This window comes from Equus caballus, chromosome 4, assembly GCF_041296265.1.
Source record: "Equus caballus isolate H_3958 breed thoroughbred chromosome 4, TB-T2T, whole genome shotgun sequence".
In the NCBI taxonomy this organism is placed as follows: Eukaryota; Metazoa; Chordata; class Mammalia; order Perissodactyla; family Equidae; genus Equus; species Equus caballus.
The window spans coordinates 78,325,693-78,347,424 of NC_091687.1; the positions used below are offsets into that span (position 1 = coordinate 78,325,693).

The 21,732-nt window shown below is 36.6% G+C and overlaps 1 protein-coding gene across 23 annotated transcripts in view; it reads left to right on the forward strand.

Moving 5' to 3' along the window:
- ST7 (suppression of tumorigenicity 7) overlaps positions 1-21,732 on the forward strand; it is a 257,458-nt gene that overhangs the window by 88,337 nt on the left and 147,389 nt on the right. For 4 of the 23 annotated variants that reach the window (XM_070264215.1, XM_070264223.1, XM_070264212.1 and 1 more), the window contains exon 1: positions 3,168-3,276. The exons of the other annotated variants lie outside the window; for them this stretch is intronic. The gene's annotated coding sequence lies outside the window, so the exon portion shown is untranslated. Of the gene's footprint in view, positions 1-3,167; positions 3,277-21,732 lie in introns of those variants that run through there. 23 annotated transcript variants of the gene reach the window in all.

Below are 21,732 nucleotides of genomic sequence, written 5' to 3' on the forward strand. Positions count from 1 at the left end.
GAAACACCTAGGCATTTTGAATTTAAAAATGGAAGAATGGCAGTTAGAATTGGAGAAAAGCCTAGAAGACACCTCAGAAATACTTGGTGGATGAAGCATTCATTCATTTATTCAGTGCTATAGGTTAATTATTAAGTGCATGGACTTAATGAGTTCAACACCCAGCCCTGCCACTTTCTTCAGGCTTACCGTTGCCAAATTACTTATCTCTGAAACTCCAGCTGATGTGTGAAATGGGAGATAATGTTAGTGCCTACCTACTAGTGTTGCTGGGAGGATTGAATGACAGTGCATATAAAGGGACTGTCATATATTAAACACTAAACAAATAAGCATAATTACAACAAAATTTTCTGGGGTAGTTAATATTTGTACTACATGATCTTAGATTTAAATTGCATTGAGTAGATTGAACAAAATACTAAACTGACATAGGTCATTTAACAAAAAGCAAGCCACCTGTTTTTTGTGTTACTTTGTGGGTTCATCCTTCAGAATTATTTCTGACACTCATTTTTTTTTCTACATAGAGCCCTCGTTGAAGTGAGAAGTTGAATATTACAAACATTTAAATAAAGAGGGTTTAGAAATAATCGTTACTGCAAGGGAAAAAATTGGAACCTGAGAGTTGTGTGTTTCATCACAACAATTTAATTAAAGGCATGTGACAATCTTAGTGTTGTTTATGAGGTGAGTTAGGGAGAGGTTTTACCAAGTAGAGCATTTGATTGCCAGAACTGAAGCTCGCCCTCTGTGTGGTGAGCCCTGTGATATGGTGTACATATGGTCATATGGTAGAATTATATTTAAAGGATCTTCTATGAAAATTTTAAAACCATGCAAATGTGCATGTTCAGCTGCAATATGTTTTTACATTGATTTAGTGTCTGGCACTTTATACTCCGTGCATTATCAGAAAACTTCCTAGACTGGCAATAATTAAAGCATTGAGGGGGCTGGCCCTGTGGTGTAGTGGTTAAGTTCGGCATGCTCTGCTTTGGGCAGTCCAGGTTTGTGGGTTTGGATCCCAGGTGCTGACCTACACCACTCATCAAGCCATGCTGTGGTGGCAACCCACATACAAAAAATAGAGCAAGATTGGCGCAAGTGTTAGCTCAGGGCTAATCTTCCTCAAGCAAAGAAAAAAACCGAGGAAGACTGGCAGCAGATGTTAGCTCAGGGCTAATCTTCCTCAGCAAAAATAAATAAATAAATAAATAAATAAAGGATTTGGATTAAATAGATGTAATGTGAAGTCTGTGACATCTGAGAATAGGTTAGCCAGCTTAATACCAGGTGTTTGGAGGCTGGGGATGTTTTTCATGGTTAGAAGTCTCCCTGCCAAATTTTTATTCCAGAAATTGACTTGAGAGGGCATGCTGATAAAACAAATGCAGAAGTAAACAAGCCGACTTAAGAAATTGGCCTGGAAGTCAGGGATTTACTTTCCCTGTTCTGCTCTAATATAGTTGTAGAAATACCACAAATTACAGATGAAACAAAGTATTCTTCAATTCATTAAAACGTCTTGTGTTTAGCTGCTAGAGATACAACAGTGAACAAGATGGAAATGGCCCCTGCCCTCATGGAGCTTATTGTTTGATAGATAAAGCAGACATCAAATACATCCTATTTCCGTATTTACCAAACTGAGTGCAGAGGTCAAGAATAATCGGGCTCTTACTATAGATAAGGTGGTCAGAGAAAGCCTTTCTGAAGACTTGAGAGTTAAGGTGCAGGATTCTGGGAAGTCAGCCTTGTGAAGGAAGAGTGTTTCAGGCAGGGGCTCAGCATGTGCAAAGGCTCTGGTAGGGGAAAGAGCTTGGGTCTTGCCATTTCAGAAAAGAGAGCAGTGTGGCTGTGATGGTGGAGCAGGAGTGGAAGCAGGAGGCCAATTAGGTGGCTGTTGTGTAAGATGAGAGGTGATGGTAGTGTGGTTCAGGGAGGCTGGGGTGGAGAGAGAGAGAGAGAGAGAGGGAGAAGATGTCTTCAGGATGTATTTAGAGGGTAGAACTAGTGGGGCTTGTTGGGTTGGGTGTGGCGAGTGAGGTAGATGCAGAAATCAAGGATGACTCCCGACCTTCTAGCTTGAGGAACTAAATGGATGGGAGTGCCATTAACTGACATAGGAAATTATCTGAAGGAAATAGAGAAGGACACACAACAAAGGCCAAGGGAAAGAGTCTAGCCACCCACATGTTTTTGTTCCCATTCTCTTGCTTTTTACCAAAATAAAAGCTTTTCATCTGCTGCAGACTCTTTGAACACAGTGCAGTCTCTGTGTCATCAATAATTTATGCAGTATTCTCAAGTAAAAGCGTTAGTGTCTAAGGCCTTGTGATTCTGATCTAGTTTCCCAGAATATTTCACAGGGCAGATATGAAAGCAAAGATTTAAAAACAAAAAAATGCCACCATTTATTAGTATGGTGCAATTTAAAGGGCCATAATTAAATTTTACCCAGGGTCACTCTCCTTTTTGTAGGTGTGTAATTTAACTGTAAAGGTTATCGTTCTTCTAGGACCTGTTATACTAACACCTGCACCCTATTTATAGCAAATGAAACAGGTTAATTGGTATGTTTCGCTTTCTGCTGATTTTCTTTTCTGTATATACCACCAGAAAGGTTTTTGAAGGTATAGCTTTGTAATCTTCCATCTGACATTGGCAGTTAATTTTTCAGGGAAGTAATTATTCTCATCCGTTCCTATTCTTTTAATAATGAATAACTTTTCTTGTTATAAGTAAAATATCTTCATTGTAGATAATTTGGAAAGTACAGAAAGTTATACGGTTACCTGTAATCCCAATACTGAGAAGCAATAATTTTTCTAGTCTTTTTAATCTATTTAGTGTGATGCTTCACAGTCTGTGTGCAATGTTCTATCCTCCATTTTTTTGACTTAACATTCTGTTGTGACTCTTTTCTATATCTTATTTACTATTATTCAAAGACGACATTTTAAATGGCTGTATACTCTTCTGTGGCATGGAGCATTTAATCATTTTCCTGTTGAGCATTTATGTTATTTTCTGTTCTTTGCAGAGAAATTTTAAATGCAGGAAAAAGTCAGACAATTTTTCCAGAACACAGTGTTTTAACAAAAGAAACAATCTTCTTCTCAAACCAAAATAATTTGTAAAAGCCGCTATCTTTTCCAGGCAGCCTTAGAAGAATGATTGGGGCGTCTGAACAATAGCAGAAAAAGCCCTAGTCTGTTGGGCTCTCGGCTCTTGCAGTGCTTGTCTGTGCCCTGGAAGATACGAGAAGTAAAGGTAGATTCTCTCGGCTAAGCTCCTCACACTATTCCTCACTGGGATCTTCGCCCTGGTCCTTTGAAGCCTCTCTGTATTTCCATTTGTAGCTGCCACCTCCGGATCTTGCCTTGCAGCACCAGCTGGAACTGGGGAGTGATATGCACAGCCCTCTTACCACAGTTTTGGGCTGCCAAATTTGCTTCGCCCTCAACTCAGCCCTCCTCTTGGCAGTCCCTCGTGTCTCAGCAGGTCACCTCCTTCTAGCCATCCATCCACTCTGCAACCGTTTATTGAGCACCCAGTTCCAGGAAGGACTAGATATTGAGGACACAATGGTAGGACAGATCAGCTGCCCTCATAGTGTATGCTTGGTGGGAAGTAACTAAACAGGGGAGTACAGATTGTTAGGTGTAATATGGGAGAGTGATGTACCAAAACAGTGTTCCAGATAGTTCTGACCTTAGCTAACTTTCCCCTCACACTGAGCGCTATCTACATATTGTATTTTAAAACCTGTGTACACATCCCTTTAGGATGAGTGACATCTGTTAAAACTAGAAAATGAGACAAAAGAACACAGTAAAGTGGAGGCATTGCTTGTAATGCTGTGTCTCTCTGCTGGCTTTTTGCATTTTTGGAATTGTGCTCGATCCTCAGGTGCTGCAGTGCAAGTCTGTTATAGCGCTTCGAAGTCCAGGAACTATTCTTCATGTGTCTGACAGGATGCATGTCTCTTGTTAAAGGTGGAGGAGGGTAGAGCTGTGTTTGTAGTCTGCCTAGAAGGTGACATTTATTCTTGGTGTGTTTCCCTCATCTTCTTAAAAGGACACCAAGAACACAGAGTATAAGTGAACTTTGCCTTTGTCTGGTCATTCCTTTATGACACTCAGTCTGTGCTATAAATGTGCTGTGCTTGAGGGCAGGGAACCTTGTTGTACTTTTTGGTTTGGTTTGACTTATTTGGTAATTTGGCAAATATGTTTTCGTGGGTGAGGAACAAAATGGTTTCACCTGCTAAGTTCTATGTGAGCATTTTCCTGGCACATTAATTATTTTTTTAAAACAACCAGTATTTCTGATGCCTGCAACTGCTGTGAAATTCTCTGCTGGCCGTATCAGGGAAATGCAGCAGACAATTAAATTTGGATTTTAGCAATATATCCACCTCATGATATTCCTTTGCAAAGATGAAGAACTATCCACTAGATACAAGGAAAAGCAGATGAATTAGGAATGTTAGGTATTTTATTTAGTGATGATGTGGAACAAGGTACCCTAGACACGCACTTATTGGTCCTGAGTTGACATTTTTACCCTTCCTCTTATTAGTCATATGGCCTTGAACAGTTTAATAGTAGTAATCATAATTATATATAATAGTGGTTGACATTTACCCAGTAATTGCTCAATTACTAAAAAGTAATTCACTATATCAACGGGGAAATTTGATTGATTTAATCCTCTGTGAGATGTTGGTACTGTTATTATTTCCCAATTTGTATGTGAAGAAGCTGAAGTGTAGAGACAGTGAGTAAAGAACCCCAGATCGTGCGGCTCGCCGTTGCAGGATCTGGAATTCGCTCTCAGATCATTTTGACTAAGCAGTCCATGCGCCAACCACTATGCTGTGCCTAAGCTACTGAAGTCCCAATTTGATCAGTGGAGTAGTGGGAACTTATTTATCTGATAAAATAGCAGGTTCTGTTGCTGTTCATATTACGGTAAATTCTAAGTCTCCGCCTTTCTGGTACTCTTCCTTCTTTCTGTTCAAATTGGCACTCGAACTTTTTCTTTCATCTTAACGAGCCAGGTGAGATGGGGATGTTGATTTGTGCCAGGTGAACAAAGTTTCAGTGCATTACTGAAGAGTCTATTTTTTGCTCAGAGTTGTGAGAGTCATATGAGATTAAATGAGATAAAATAGAAGAAAGTGTAAATTGGAAAGAGCTTTGCACATATAAGAAATTCTTTTACAACAGAGTCACTCTGGGGGAGGATTCTGGTGGTATTTGCAGGGTTCTAACTTTGATCCGGCCCTTTTGAACATAGTGTCAGTATCTGGGATGAAGAAAATAGAGGGGATGCTTATCATCCACTTGTGGATGATCTAAAGCGGTAGATTTAGTTTTCATTGATTCTTATATTTTATTTTCTCTAATGATTTGAAAGGTAGACTATTTAAAATATAATTATTTTTAATATATATAAATATAAATAAAATATAAAATAAAATATAATTATATTTAAAATATAATTATTTTAAATTGTGGCCAATTTAAGGCGTTTCATAAACATGTTTACAGCTGTATTTCACTAATTTGTCTCGTTATACTTATGTATTCATTTATTCTTTTTTTATTGACATGTATTTGACATAACATTGTATTAGTTATAGATGTACAGCATAATGATTTGTATATATGTACATTTATTCTTAATATCTCTGAAAGTGCCTTTCTTATGCCCTTAAATATGAATGATTGCTGGCCCAGGATAAAACTAAAAATAAAATTTTAAATTTGTTAGGCCAGGGACTGTTTCTTCTACTTCTTTTTGATATAGTGTCCAATGTTATGTTTTGGATATTATCGATGCTCTTTCCATAGTGTTTAATTGATATGAATTTTTTAAAAATTAAGAAATGAGCCTTAGAGAGTTGTAAGATATTTGTTTACATGGTTTGAGTAAGGGCTTCTCCTAATAGGAGATTTGTTTGTTGAGTTATGTGCTAAAGTGTCTATTCAAATGCCTAAACCTAGCAAATAATAGCCCAATTGAAGACCTCTAACATCAACTAGTTATTATGTTATTTTAAACCCATATTAAATCATCAATTTAAATATAGGACAAGGGACTTCTTTGTTGGGACTTATTTTTCCTCTTAACAGAATCCTTTTGAAAAAAGACAGTGATGTAGTAAAAAGAGTAGGGAAACCTGAGTTTTGTCCCTATTTGGTATCTGAACATGGGCCTGTAACTTAACTTGTTGGGACCAACCATATGTACTATGAAGTAAGAGGGTTAAGAGTCAAGATGCCTTCTGATTCTTTTTCAAGTCCTGTTACCATCTGTAGAGTCTGGTGGCTACAGTGATCCTTTCAAAGCAGGATGTTTTGCAGAACCATAATTGCTTTGAGGCAGTGCTCCTGGCTCCTCTCACTTAGGATAACAGCTGTTGTGTGTGGGCCGCAGATTTCAGGATTTATGTAAGCTGTCATTAGAAAGCTAGCTCATTTTTCATAAATTTTTATTTTTTAAATTCTTTATCGTTGTATTTGCAAGTGGGTGTCAAGAGTATCAAGAATATTGACTAACTTGTGTGAGTGGGTGGTTGGAAACATGTCTGCTTTTGCTTTTTGAGAATAGATTATTCTTTAGCCAGTCAGGTTATCTATGTAAATAAGACAGGGAAATCAGTAACATATTTTCTTTTCATTTTTTTTCTTATTGAGGTCATAATAGTTTATAACATTGTGAAATTTCAGTTGTACATTATTATTTGTTAGTCATCATATAAATGTGCCCCTTCACCCCTTGTGCTCCCTGCAAACCTCTTCCCCCCGGGTAACAACTAAACTGTTCTCTTTGTCCGTCTGTTTATCTATCTTCCACATATGAGTGAAATCATACACTATTTGTCTTTCTCTATCTGGCTTATTTCGCTTAACATAATACCCTCAAGGTCCATCTATGTTGTTGCGAATTGGACGATTTTGTCCTTTTTTATGGCTGAGTAGTATTCCATTGTATATATATATATACCACATCTTCTTCATCCAGTTATCAGTTCATGGGCACTTGGGTTGCTTCCACATCTTGGCTATTGTGAATAATGCTGCAGTGAACATAGGGGTGCATGAGGCTCTTTGAATTGTTGATTTCAAGTTCTTTGGATAAATGCCCAGAAGTGGGATACCTAGGTCATACAGTATTTCCAGTTTTAATGTTTTGAGAAATCTCCATACTGTTTTCCAGAATGGGTGCACCAGTTTACATTCCCACGAGCAGTGTATGAGGGTTCCCTTTTCTCCACATCCTCTTCAACATTTGTTACTTTTTGTCTTGGTAATTATAGCCATTCTGACAGGTGTAAAGTGATATCTCATTGTAGTTTTGATTTCCATTTCCCTAATAATTAGTGAGGTTGAACATCTTTTCATGTGCTTCTTGGCCAGTTGTATATCTTCTTTGGAAAAATATCTGTTCATATCCTCTGGCTGCGTTTTGATTGGGTTGTTTGCTTTCTTGTTGTTCAGTTGTATGAATTCTTTATATATTATGGAGGGTAACCCCTTTCCAGATATATGATTTGCAAATATTTTCTCCCAGTTGATGGGTTGTCTGTTCATTTTCATCCTGGTTTCCCTTGCCTTCCAGAAGCTCTTTAGTCTGATAAGTCCTACTTGTTTATTTTGTCTTGTTTCCCTCGTCTGAGTAGACATGATATTCTAAAAATTTAAATCCTTTGAAGACTGATGTCAAAGAGTGTAATGTGTATATTTTTTTCTAGAAGTTTTATGGTTTCAGGTCTTACCTTCAACTCTTTGATCCATTTTGAGTTTATTTTTGTGCATGGTGAAAGATAATGGTTCAGTTTTATTCTTTTGCATGTGGCTGTCCAGTTTTCCCAACACCATTTATTGAAGAGACTTTCTTTTTTCCATTGTATGTTCTCAGCTCTTTTGTTGAAGATTGGCTGTCTGTAGATGAGTGGTTTTATTTCTGGGCTTTCAATTCTGTTCCATTGATCTGTGCACCTGTCTTTGTACCAGTACTATGCTGTTTTGATCACTATAGCTTTGTAGTACGTTTTGAAGTCAGGGATTGTGATGCCTCCAGCTTTGTTCTTTTTTCTCAAGATTGCTTTAGCTATTTGGGGTCTTTTGTTGCCCCATATGAATTTTAGGATTCTTTGTTCTATTTCTGTGAAAAATGTCATTGGGATTCTGATTGGGATTGTACTGAGTCTGTAGATTGCTTTAGGTAGTGTGGATATTTTAACAGTGTTTATTCTTCTAATCCATGTGCATCGAATATCTTTCCATTTCTTTATGTCATCATCGATTTCTTTCTGTAATGTCTTATAGTTTCCATTGTATAGGTCTTTCACCTCCTTGGTTAAATTTATTCCTAGATATTGTATTCTTTTTTGTTGCAGTTGTAAATGGGATTGTATTCTTGAGTTCTCTTTCTGTTATTTCGTTATTGGAATATAGAAATGCAACTGATTTTTGTAAGTTGATTTTGTACCCTGCAAATTTACTGTCTTGTTGATTATTTCTAATAGTTTTCTGATGGGTTCTTTAGGGTTTTCTATATATAAAATCATGTCATCTGCAAACAGTGAGAGTTTCCTTCTTCCTTGCTTATTTGGATTCTGTTTATTTCTTCTTCTTGCCTAATTGCTCTGGCCAAAACCTCCAGTACTATGTTGAATGAGAGTTGTGAGAGTGGGCACACTTGTCTTGTTTCTGTTCTCAGAAGGATGGCTTTCAGTTTTTCCCCATTGAGCATAATGTTAGCTGTGGGTTTGTCTTGTATGGCCTTTGATATGTTAAGGTACTTTTCTTCTATATCCATTTTATTGAGAGTTTTTATCATAAAAGGATGTTGGATCTTATCACATGCTTTCTCTGCATCTATTGAGATTGTCATGTGGTTTTTATTCTCAGTTTTGTTAATGTGGCGTATCACATTGATTAATTTGCAGATGTTGAACTATCTCTGCATCCCTGGTATAAATCCCACTTGATCATGGTGTATGATCTTTTTAATGTATTACTGTATTCGGGTTGCCATTCCGGTTGCCAATATTTTGTTAAGGATTTTTGCCTCTATGTTCTTCAGTGATATTGGCCTGTAATTTTCCTTCTTTGTGTTGTTCTTGTCTAGCTTTGGTATCAGAGTGATGTTGGCCTCATAGAGTGTGTTAGGAAGTATTCCGTCTTCCTCAATTTTTTTGAGTAGCTTGAGAAGGATAGGTAATATATCTTCTTTGAAGGTTGGTAGAATTCTCAAGAGAAGCTATCTGGTCCTGGACTTTTATTTTTGGGGAGGTTTTTGATTACTGTTTCTATCTCTTTAGTTGTGATTGGTCTATTCAGATTCTCTATTTCTTCTTGATTCAGTTTTGGGAGGTGTAAGAGTCTAAGGATTTATCCATTTCTTTTAGATTGTCCAGTTTGTTGGCATATAGTTTTTCATAGTATTCTCTTATAATCTGTTGTATTTCTGTGGTATCTGTTGTAATTTCTCCTCTTTTATTTCTAATTTTATTTATTTGAGACTTCTCTCTTTTTATCTTGGTCTGGCTAAGGGTTTGTCAATTTTGTTTATCTTCTCAAAGAAGCAGCTCTTTGTTTCATTGATCCTTTCTATTGCCTTTTTTGTTTCAATTTCATTTATTTCTGCTCTAATTTTTATTATTTCTCTCCTCCTGAGTTCGGGCTTTCTTTTTTCTTCTTTTTCTAATTCTGTTAGATGTAGTTTAAGATTGCTTATTTGAGATTTTTCTTGTTTGTTGAGGTGGGCCTGTATTGCTATGAATTTCCCTCTTAGGACTGCTTTTGCTGAATCCCATTTGAGTTATTATGGTGTGTTTTCATTTTCATTTGTCTCCAGATATTTTTTGATTTCTCTTTTAATTTCTTCAGTGATCCATTGGTTGTTCAGTAGCATGTTGTTTAGTCTCCACATCTTTGTCCCTTTTCCAGCTTTTTTTCTTCTAGTTGATTTTTAGTTTCATAGCATTATGGTAGCAACAGATACTTGATATGATTCCATTCTTCTTAAATTTATTGAGGCTTGCCTTGTCCCCAACATATGGTTTATCCTTGAGAATGTTCCATATGCACTTGAGAAGAATGTATATTCTACTGTTTTTGGATGGAATGTTCTATATCTATATCTATCTATCTATCTATATATATCTATAAAGTCCATCTGGTCTGGTTTTTTGTTTAATTCCACTATCTCCTTGTTGACTTTTTGTCTGGATGATCTATCCATTGATGTAAGTGGGGTGTTGAGGTCCCCTCCTATTATGTGTTGTTGTTAATATATCCTTTTAGGTTTGTAAATAGTTGCTTTATGTACTTTGGTGCTCCTGTGTTGGGTGCATAAATATTTATAAGTGTTATGTCTTCTTGGTGGAGTGTCCTTTTTATCATTGTATACTGCCCCTCTTTGTATCTCTTTACTTGTTTTATCCTGAAATCTACTTTGTCTGGTATAAGTATGGCAACACTTGCTTTATTTTGTTTGCCATTAGCTTGGAGTATTATCTTCTGTCCCTTCACTTTGAGCCTGTGTTTGTCTTTGGAGCTGAGATGTATTTTCTGGAGGCAGCATATTGTTGGGTCTTGTTTTTTGATCCATCCCACCACTCTGTGTCTTTTAATTGGAGAATTCAATCCACTTAGATTTAAAGTGATTAGTGATATATGAGGGCTTAATGCTGCCATCTTATCACTTGTTTTCCAGTTCTTCTGCATTTTCTTTGTTTCTCATCCCATGTATTTTGGACTACCAATCTGGTTAGGTAGTTTTCTATGATGGTTTTCTTTTTTTAATTTTAATTTTATTTATTTTTTTGAGGAAGATTAGCCCTGAGCCAGCCTCTACTGCCAATCCTCCTCTTTTTGCTGAGGAATATTAGCCCTGAGCTAACATCTGTGTCCATCTTCCTCTGCTTTATATGTGGGATGCCTGCTACAGCATGGATTGATAAGCGGTGCCTAGGTCCACACCCAGGATCTGAACCAGTGAATCCCGGGCCACTGAAGTGGAATGTGCGAACTTAACTGCTGCGCCACCAGGCTGGCCCCATGGTAGTTTTCTTAGTTCTCTCCTTATTTATCATTTGTGTCCCTGTTCTAATTATTTGTTTAGTGATTACCATTAGGTTTGTATAAAAAATCTCGTAAATGAGATAGTCCATTTTCTGATAGACTCTTATTTCCTTAGACTAAGCCGACTCCATCACTTTCCTCTTTCCCTTCTGAGTTATTATTGTAATATCTTATTCCATCTTGTTTTGTGAGATTGGGGTTAAAGTGACGAGATTATATTTATTCTGGTGGTTTCCTTGCCTTTATCTTTAATGTTATAATTAAGCGTTTACTAACCTGTTCTGATAGAGAGCTGTGATTTTCTGATTTTGCCTACCTATTTATCTCCTTGCTCAGGGTTTTGTAGCCCTTTCCTATTTTTTTTTTTCAGGTATGGGGGCCTTCTTGAGGCTTTCTTGTAGGGGGGGGTCTTGTGGCAATGACCTCCCTTAGCTTTTGTTTATTTGGGAAAGTTTTTATTTCTCCATCATAGCTGAAGGATATTTTCACTGGATAGAGTATTCTTGGCTGAAAGTTTTTATCTTTAAGCATTTTGAATATATCATTCCACTCTCTCCCAACCTGTAAGGTTTCTTCTGAGAAATCTGCTGAAGGCCTGATAGGGCTTCCTTTGTAAATTATTTTCTTCTGCCTTGCTGACCTTAATTCTTTCTCTTTGTCATTTACTTTTGCCAGCTTTACTAGTACATGCCTTGGAGAAGGTCTGTTTACATTGATATAGTTAGGAGACCTATTGGCTTCTTTCTCTTGTATTTCCAGCTCTTTCCCCATGTTTGGGAATTTCTCAGCTACTATTTCTTTGAACAAGCTTTCTGTTCCATTCTCCTTTTTTTCTCCCTCTTGTATATCTATAATCCTTATGTTGCATTTCCTGCTTGAGTCAGATATTTCTTGGGGAATTTCTTCATTTCTTTTTAGTCTTAATTCTCTCTCCTCCTCCATCTGAAGCATTTCTATATTTCTGTCCTCTAAATTGCTAATTCAGTCCTCCATCATATCAGCTCTATTGTTTAGGGAGTCCAGATTTTTCTTTATGTCATCCGTTGTGTATTTCATCTCCAACATTTCTGATTGGTTTATCTTTAGAGTTTCAGTCTCCTTTGTGAAGAAGTTCCTGATTTCATCAAACTGTCTTTCTGTATTTTCTTTTAACTCATTGAAGTTTTTTTATGATAGCTGTTTTGAATTCTCTGTCATTTAGATTATAAATTTCTGTGGCTTCACGGTTGATTTCTGGGTGCTTGTCTTTTTACTTTTGGTCTGGGGATTTAATATATTTTTTCACACTGCTAGACAGCATGGATTTCTGCCACCGCATAGTGATAGTATCTGGTCACAGCTTCCATCTGCTGCTGTTGGGTGGTGGTCAGGAGCTGTGAATTCTGAACCCGCTGTGATCCATGGCTCCTTCACCCTACTTGCTGGCTGGTTTCTCTCTGTGCATGCCCTGGCTGACCACTGAGCTGGTGGGGGCAGGGGACATTTTCTTTCATCTGGGTGATCCTGGGGATATTCTCTCTGGGCCCTCTGTATCTGCTCTCCTGGGGTGCTAGCTTGATGCAGATACCTCTGCAATAGCTTAGTTACCTCTGTGTGGGGCTTTCCCATGTACTGTGAGTGAACTCTGAGAATGGCTGTGTTCCCGTGGAGGGCTGCCTCTCCCCCCTTTCCTCTCAGAACTGGGATCAGTCCCAGGGTCACTACCTTTTAGGAGGAAGTGAAGATTCTCCTTTTATCCTACCACTTCCTCCAGTGGGTCCAGCACCCTTACCTTCAGATGTATGGCTGTGTGGGTCTCTCAGACATCTTTTCTGTTGGGTGAATGTCCTCTGTTGGTGTATGAATGTCCTTTTCATTGTATCTTAGAGGGGAGAGGCTAAGGGGAGAGCTCATTCTGCCATGATGCTTGACCCTTTTTCCATATTTTCTTTTTTAAGAAGAGCAGTTATTTCCCATAAAGTTTGCATGATGGTATTTTTTGTTTTTATTTCCCAGTAAAACATAAACATTCAACTTTCTTTAGCTTTGTTTGTCTTTAAACATTAATGGTAAATTTGCATAAAAAGCACTTACTATGGGAAACTTAAAATATGTTCTATTTAATAGCAGTTATGATACATCTTTTCTATTGGTTGTTAATGGAGACCTCTTTTTCGTGAAGGTACATTGTGCTTCTTCATTGAAGGCTAAATTTGCTTTGATTTCTTGCTTCATTATGGTCAAATTGAATATCATAATTCTTAAGAGGGAGCCAACTATCAAAAAATAGAAATTCTTAAGAATTATAAATTCCATTTTCATATTTATCCTATATTTTATGAGAAATTACAATACAGGAAAATTTTAACTCTGCTTTTAAGCCAATTGATTGGCCATATTTTTACCACTGCTGTGTGATGTTATGAAAAAAAAACAAATATAATTTCTGCTCTTAAATAGATTATTATTTAGAGGAAAAAGAAAAAGAATATTCAAGTCTAGAAATGTTTCTTTGCCTGTCTAACACATGCTAGAATGAACACAAATCATGGCAAAGTTTCATTCGTCTGTGTGTGTATGTGTGTATGTGTAGTACTTCTGACATATGTATGTATGTATATAAAATTCCTGCTAATTTTAGACATATAGATCTAGACTTATTCTGGAATTGGGAATTATGTCATCCCTCAGACACTTCATTTCATAGAATTGGTGCCTCTGGTCAGAAGTACTGTGGATTGTACTCTTGATATTGAATCAAATTCATATATGCCAACTAATTGTTAGTTATATTTTAATTTATTTCTGACCCAGGGATGTAGGCTTCCACTGATTTTCAGGATTTGTTTGATTAAGTATTAAAATTTAGTTTTGAAATTTCACATCTGCTTAATCAGTGTAACCAGTTGATGCATGTGCAGTGGGATCCTTTGGTGTGAAGGTCTAGGGGTAGCCAAGCATCCTGGACAGGGGAGGACAGGTCCAGTAGAGCCAGACCTTAAGTGGGGATAGACACTGGCTGGTCAAAGAGGAAGTGCCTATGGATAATGGAGGTCAAAATGGACCTGAAAGCTATGGAATCAGTTGAAGGAGGAAATGCAAACAAGGCAAGCAGAATATAGATAACTCATGACTGCACCACCATTGTATAAGGGAAAAGTTTCTAATTACAATCCTGGAATATTTCCCTCTACCTCTTTCATGATTCTGGCTGAGTGGAAAATCTTGCTTCTTTCCAGGTGTTCTGTAGCTGGGAGACACGGTGGGCCTTGAGATATGTTCTGAACTAAGTAAAGGCTGGGTGTGGAAGTAGAAATACGGAGAACTTGTTATATTCAGCAGTCCCAAGAAATGGGCATGAAGCTTCTTCATCCTGAGAGAAACTAAAAACAAGTATTAGGAAGCCAAAGCATTCTTTCTAAGTGTGTGCAGCATTTTAGTTTGTAAATACAACCCCTGACCTTTCAAGGTTAATTTATGCATATGGTATCATTTCAGCCAAAATCATTCTGGGATTTTGGGGGAAGATCTTGAAAGGATGATCTAATGGAAAAATAAACTGAGAGCTTCTCAAAGAACTTTCCAAAATAAAAGCAATGAGTAATAATGATTTAAAAAAAAAGTATAAACACAGATCTATGGAAAAATACTTGAGTCTAGAAATAGATTCAACATTATATAAACAATATAATATGTTTTCTTCAAAAAAAGGAAGGGTTACAGTGGTGTTGGGAAGCTGAATAGCAGTTTTTTTTAAAAAGTGGTTACATAAACCTCTTTTACCATATACCAATATAAATTTGAAATAAATTAGTGAACTTGATGAATTAATGAAATTAATGAAAAAAATCATGTTCTAGAAAGACCAAAAGACAATAGAAGAGAATATATAAGAGAACTGTGAAAGGAGATATTTTTTAGTTTTAAAGGAATCGAAAAAATAAAGAAAGAGATACATTTGAAAAATATTTAAAATGTATGATCGATGATAGAGGTTTCTAAGAGGACAATAGCAAAGTTGGGAAATAGAGTTTCACCAACATGACTGAAAAAGAATATCTAAAAAGTATAAATTGCTGGTTCATTTTTATCCTCTAAACATTGAAACTTTTATAGATTAGTGGACAAAACAGATAATTTACACAAAGGGGAATATAGTTAGTAAAGTGAACATGAAAAAATGTTTATGATACTTCATGACCAAAAATATTGCTTGAATTTATAGCACATAGATATTTTATAATTATTGAAGTAATCCCCCCTCCCATCACAAAAGAGAACATCTCATGTTGGCAAATTTGCAGTTAAATTTGCACAGCCCCTCTTGAAAAAAAAAAGGCATACCATAGGAACGGTGAGAAAATTGCTTAAATCCTTTGGCCTAGTAATTCCATCTGTAGGAATCTATCCCAAGGAAATATGTATGCTCATAATAATCAGATTCTTTTGTTTCCTGCAATAGCAAATGATTGAAAATAACCTCATGTTTATTGGAAGGGAGCTTATATATTAGTGATGCTCTATCAACATGATAGAATCTCATCAAATCATTACAGTGAAAAGTCTGAAGACTAAATACTTGGGAAATACATTTAAGGTGTAATGTTCAATAGAATAGAAGCCACAGTATGATTTCAACAATAGTAAGTATATGTAGAAGCTAATAGGCAATAATGAAAGTAATTCTATTAAAATGATAGTTTTACAGGATGTTTTAAAATAATTATGATAATGTTTAATGTAATATTGCCTTTCCCGTAAATAAGTAGGAAAAGAAATCTAATTCCTGCCCTTGTGAAGCCAATTATAAGTTTCACGGAATTGAAACTCTAGGACACAGAGTTTCAGGTCCCTGAAGTGAGTGGGTGGTAGGGAATCAGATTGACCATTTGGCTTTTTTCCTAGTCTCACTCATGCAATTCAGCTCTAAAGACTCCTTCACTAACAGGGGAAGCAGGGAGGGCAGGTTTCACAAGATTCAAGCCCCATTAGCCTAGCTTTTTCACTGGCCGGCTTGCTGAAATTTATTTGAACTTTACTTTCTGCAACTTTTGTGGGGCAGGAGAGTGAGGGTAGTAGAAATAACTTATGATGCTTTTTACAAGTAATTTGACGTGAATGATTTATCGTAGAAAATAATTAGATGTCCAAAGAACAATGTCAATGATTTGAATCCCAGATAGAGTGATAAGAAAAATTTAGATGTAAATGCTCTATGTTCTAGAAAACATTAGTCAGAGAGTTTGAATTTTATATCTATAAAGGTACAGAGATAGAATATAAGTTGAAGTAGTACTTGTAAATGGCAGGTCTGGATTCATAGGCATAGCAAAGGTGGAGGATTACATAGAAGTGGGTACTGGAGGGTGACACTGACATTGAAAGGAAATTTGTAGCTATTGATATGCCAGAAAAAGAAAATAAACAGTAGTTACACTAGTTGTCACTTGGTAAATTAATATGTACAACAAAGCTTAAGAATACAAGCATGTTTTCAGATTATATTTCTGGTTTGTCCTCTATTCAAAAGGGTACCTTCTTCGTCGCTGATTTGGTGGAGTATTAGTCATCTTGGGCTGCCATAACAAAATGCCATAGGCTAGGTGCCTTAAACAACAGAAATTTATTTCTCACAGTTCTGGAGGCTGGGAATTCCAAGATCAAAATGCTGGGCAATTTACTTCCCTGGTGAGGGCTCTCTTCCTGTCCTGGAGACAATTACCTTCTTGCTGTATCCTTACATGGCAGAGAGGGAGAGAAAGATGTCTGATGTCTCTTTTTATGAGGGCACTAATCTCATAATGAGGGCTTCCCTCTCCTGAGCTCTGTAAACCTAATTACCTCCCAAAGGCCCCATCTCAAAATACCATCACATTGGAGTTAGAGCTTCAACATATGAATTTTAGGAGAACATAATTCAGTGCATAGATGGTAGGTAATCTTGCCAATAGGGACTCTATCTTATACTTTTTAAACCTTCAAGCAGAGAGCTCATTCTAGTTGTACATGTGCTACCATGGCGATCAGAATCAATATTGGTTAATTAAAGGTGATAGCTTGTTAGTCTTTTGCTCATCGTGATAAGAAATTTAATCATACTTTCATAGCAATCTGTGGAATGTATTTCACTGAGTTAGCTTTCTATTAGAATGGTAAGCAACAGTAGCAGTTCATGTGTTTAATTATTCTCTTTTGCTTTTCTAGAATGTTAATATATTTTATATATGCTAAATTTTCAAGGATACAATAAACTTTTGAGATCTCTTCAAAAGATATAATTATGCTAATTTATCATAGGTAAAGTAAATTAAATTTAGGTCCTTTGTAGGGAAAAAGTGAATGTTTATGTACTCTGTATATCAGACATTGGATAGACTTTCAGGATGAGAGACAAAGGAAGAAATGGTGTGTCTTGAGCTTGGCCAGCACTGTTTATGAGCAACCTAATCTATCTATTCTGTGTCAAAATAATGGATTAGTTCTGTCACTTCAGTTATAATATTTGGTGCCTTCCTCTCCCACATAGACAGTGAGATAGAGTGGAGCACAAAATGCTGGCAGTTTTCTTTTAGTTTTTTACATCTTTCAAGAAGAAGAAAAGAGAAAGTTAAGAAATCCTTTGGTTTTGACTTTTGCCGAGACTCTCTCATTAATCTATATATAATGATATATATATATATATATATATATATATATATTTTTTTTTTTTTTTTGGAGGAAGATTGGCCCTGAGCTAACATCTGTGCCAATCTCCCTCTGTTTTGTATGTGGGATGCCACCACAGCATGGCTTGATGAGCGAAGTGTAAGTTTGCACTTGAGGTCTGAACCTGTGAACTACGGGATGCCAAAGCAGAGCTTGGCAACTTAACCACTATGCCTCTGGGCCAGTACCATCTAATGATATTTTAAAATACTGACTTTTTAGCACACTGTGATAGGGGCATTGTACTATACATGGAAAGGTATCACAATCAAAATAAAAACTGGAAATTGATTCGTAAGTAGTTGCTTTTTTGGTTTGTTTGCTTTGGTTTTTGTTTTTGAATTTCACTCTGTTCTCTTTCGAGGTGCTAGGCAGAATTAAATTAGAAGGAAAATCTGGGTGATAAGGTTCTTTTTATAATATGATTGATGATTTTACGTAAATCATGAAATACAGTTTCATTCTTGTTTTTTTGCTTTAAGCCCAGGGCAAAGATAAAAGGTTTTCAGAATGATGAAGCTTTGTTTTCATTCATTGTGTTTCCTTCAGTTGAGAGGCAATGGAGAAAGATTTTTATATTTACATTTGCATAAAACAATTGTATGTGCTGCTCTTTTTGTTTCTTCTCTTTTTCTATAGAAACAGTTTATTTGCTTCTTTAAGGGAAGCTAGAGTTTTAAAAACACACAGTAATTTGGAAAATACTTGTGATATTGTTATCCTCCAGTGTCTCCTTCACCCAGGGGATATAATTTTATGCCAATTGTGTGCCATTTATAGCAATTTCCCAAAGGTATTATTTATATTAATCTTTATCAGTGTCTGTGTATAAGATTTGAAGTACAATAATTTTCAGAGCATTAAATCCCTATTCAGGGAAATAATTAGATTTCCTCATATTTATTCAATAATTAATAATAGCTATGACAACATAACAAGGCATTCATTTAAAGGTTTTTTTGTTTTGCTACCTTTGGCTTTTTAATATGGCATTTTATTAAACTATAAAATAAAATCTGTCTTTTTCTGTTGAAGAAAAAAGTTTATGGGACAATATACATGGGAAAGGTTATTTTCTTTTTCATCATCTGACTCAGTGTACTGGTAAATAAACACATATCCCTTTGCTTTTCCTTTAGTTAATACTTTCTTAGAAAAATTTTAAGAAGAAATGTGATATAATTATTATAAAAAGTCAGCAAAAACATTAATGAAATATCAAGGTAATTAAAAAACTACTTCCCTATAGGTTTCTGTCAGGGGCTTCCAGAAAAGTCTAAGAATTTGCTCTTTTCACATCCATTTAATTAACTTGAGAAAAGTCCCAAGTGTACCCTTACTACAAATGTGCTTCAGGAAAGGTGGTGACTCTAATGTGTACAGTGGTGTCTTCAGCAGTGGCAAGACCAAAAGTAGTGTGTTTTTCACCTGCAGGTGGGGTATAATTTATTAATTTCAGCAGAAGTTTAAACATAAACAGGATAATTTTGTTATAAACTTTGCCATAGTGTCTCCTAAAATCAATCCTCATATTGGTTGCTTCATAAACCTGTTACATAGCAAAATGTTTACCACTTTTCTCCAGGTCAGTACATTCCCTGACCTGGGGTTCTTCTTCTTTAATTACCTTTCGCTCCACAGAGATGTGTCTATGGAAGAGGACTGTTATCTGCAGCAACTGTAAGGGTTTCTCAAAAAGTAAGTGCCGTGGACCAGAGGTAGATGGATCCCTGCTGGGTTCTGTACAGGCCAGAGTATATTGAAGAAGCTTAACACAAGCTCATTACAACAAAACAAAACAAAAAATCACTGGGCCTTAAAGAGGAACAAGTAACTATGCAATCACAATCTGGATTTTGTTTTTGTTTTGAGCATATCTCTTAAGTTGACTAGCACTTATGGAGCACACTGCTTGATACTCTGCAGGCACTTTCACATGTATTAAGTCAATGAAGTCTTAGAGTAATCCTGTGAGGTAGAGCCATTTTTCTTATTATACTTATAAGGAACTGAGACTCAAGGAGGAAGAATTTGCCAAGATTCCATAGCTAGTTGGGAGTAGAACTCGGAATTTGAGAGCTTTTTGATTCAAGGCTGGTGTAGTCCACTTTCTTCTACATCATGTTCACTCTCCCTTTTGTGTTCTTTCCAGTGCAGGCTGCGTATGTAGGACAGAAGGGAAGGGATTCTGCTGCAAATCCTTGTTTGCATTTCTGTGTCTCAGCCCAGTCAAGGTTATTGGGATCTCTACCACAGTGTAATCCAAGTCACCATTATCTTTCCCCTAGAACACAGCAGTAGCCCTCTGACTGCATGCTCTTCCCCCTCACAGCAGCCACTGATCTTTTTGAAATGTGATTTGGATCATGTCATCCTTCTGCTTAAAAGCCTTCAGTGATTTTCTGTTGTACTTGGAATAAAATCCAAAATATTTATTTTGGTCTACAAGACCCAGCACATTCTGACTCTTGCTTATCTTTCGCTCACTTACTTAGTGTCCTCTAACCACACAGTTCCTGGAATGCTCCAGGCTCCGCCTTGCCTCAAGACTTTTGTACTCATACTGTCCTTTGTCTGCTGTTCTTTAAGTTTTTTCTGTCTTCAACTGATCCTTAGATTTCAGCCCAAATGTCATTTCCTGAAGAGATACCTTCTCCAGCCTCCCCATCTAAGCCCTCCTAGTGTATTTATATTTTTTCTCTCTCCTGGCATTTATAATTTGCCTTTATATTCACTTAAAAATAATAACTAAGATCTAGGGAGCCCTTCCAATGTGCCAGTGGAATGGAGAATAGATGGAGAGGTAGGATACTTTCCCAGATTACAGGAAGTAGTGAGCCAAGATTTAAACCCAGCTTTCCTCCACAAGACTAAACTCTGGGAGGTCAGGGACCATGTCTGTGGATTGCTTTATTCCCAGTGCCTGGCACATAGTAGGCCCTCAACAAATATGTATTGAACAAACAAACCTGTGGCAATGACTTGTTTTTTATAACAACTTTAGTGAAATATAATTCACATACAGTAAAACCTACCCTTTAAAAATATGTAATTCAGTACTTCATAGTATATTTAGAGTTGTGCAACCATCATCACTATCTAATTTTAGAACATTTACATCACCCCAAAATGAAACTCTGTACCCATTAGCAGTCACTTCTCATTTCCGCCTCCCCCAAACGCCTGGAAACCACTAACCAACTTTCTGTCTCTATTGATTTTCTTATTCTGGAAATTTCATATAATGGAATCATACAACATATGGCCTTTTGTGACTGGCTGCTTTCATTTTGCATAATGTTTTCAAGGTCCGTCCATGTTGTGGCATATATCGGAGCTCCACTCCTTTCTATTGATGAGTATTATTCTATTGTATGGATATACCACATTTTATTTATCTGTTCATTATTTGAATGGGGATTTAGGTTGCTTTGGCTTTATGAATAATACTGCTGTGAATTGTACATTTCTGTACAAAAAATTCTGTACAAAACAAAAAAGGACGTATGTTTTCCATTTTCGTGGGTATATACCTAAGGTGGAATTGCTGAGTCTTGTGGTAACTCTTATGTTTAAAATTTTGAAGAATTGCCAAACTGTTCCCCAGAATGGCACAGTGAGTAAGACCTGTCAAAGAAAACTAGAGCTGGATAGTAGTTAAAGTAGTAAAACATTTTATTCAGAACTATTGCAATAGGAAGGAAGAGACCTCAATATAGATCTGGGCCCAATTCTTAATACAACAAAGAAAAGTGGGAATTTATAGCCAAGGAGCAGGGTTGGGGTAGGGGGAGAGCTGGTGGGTGGAAAATTACTAAGAGGGTAGGGTAATTCTTTGCTAAACTGACCTAACTGGGTTCTTGCTGAAGGCAGGCCAGGGTGATCAGATGTCACTTGGGGGATGGTGGAGGATGAGGAATTTGGTCAGATATTGAGGGAG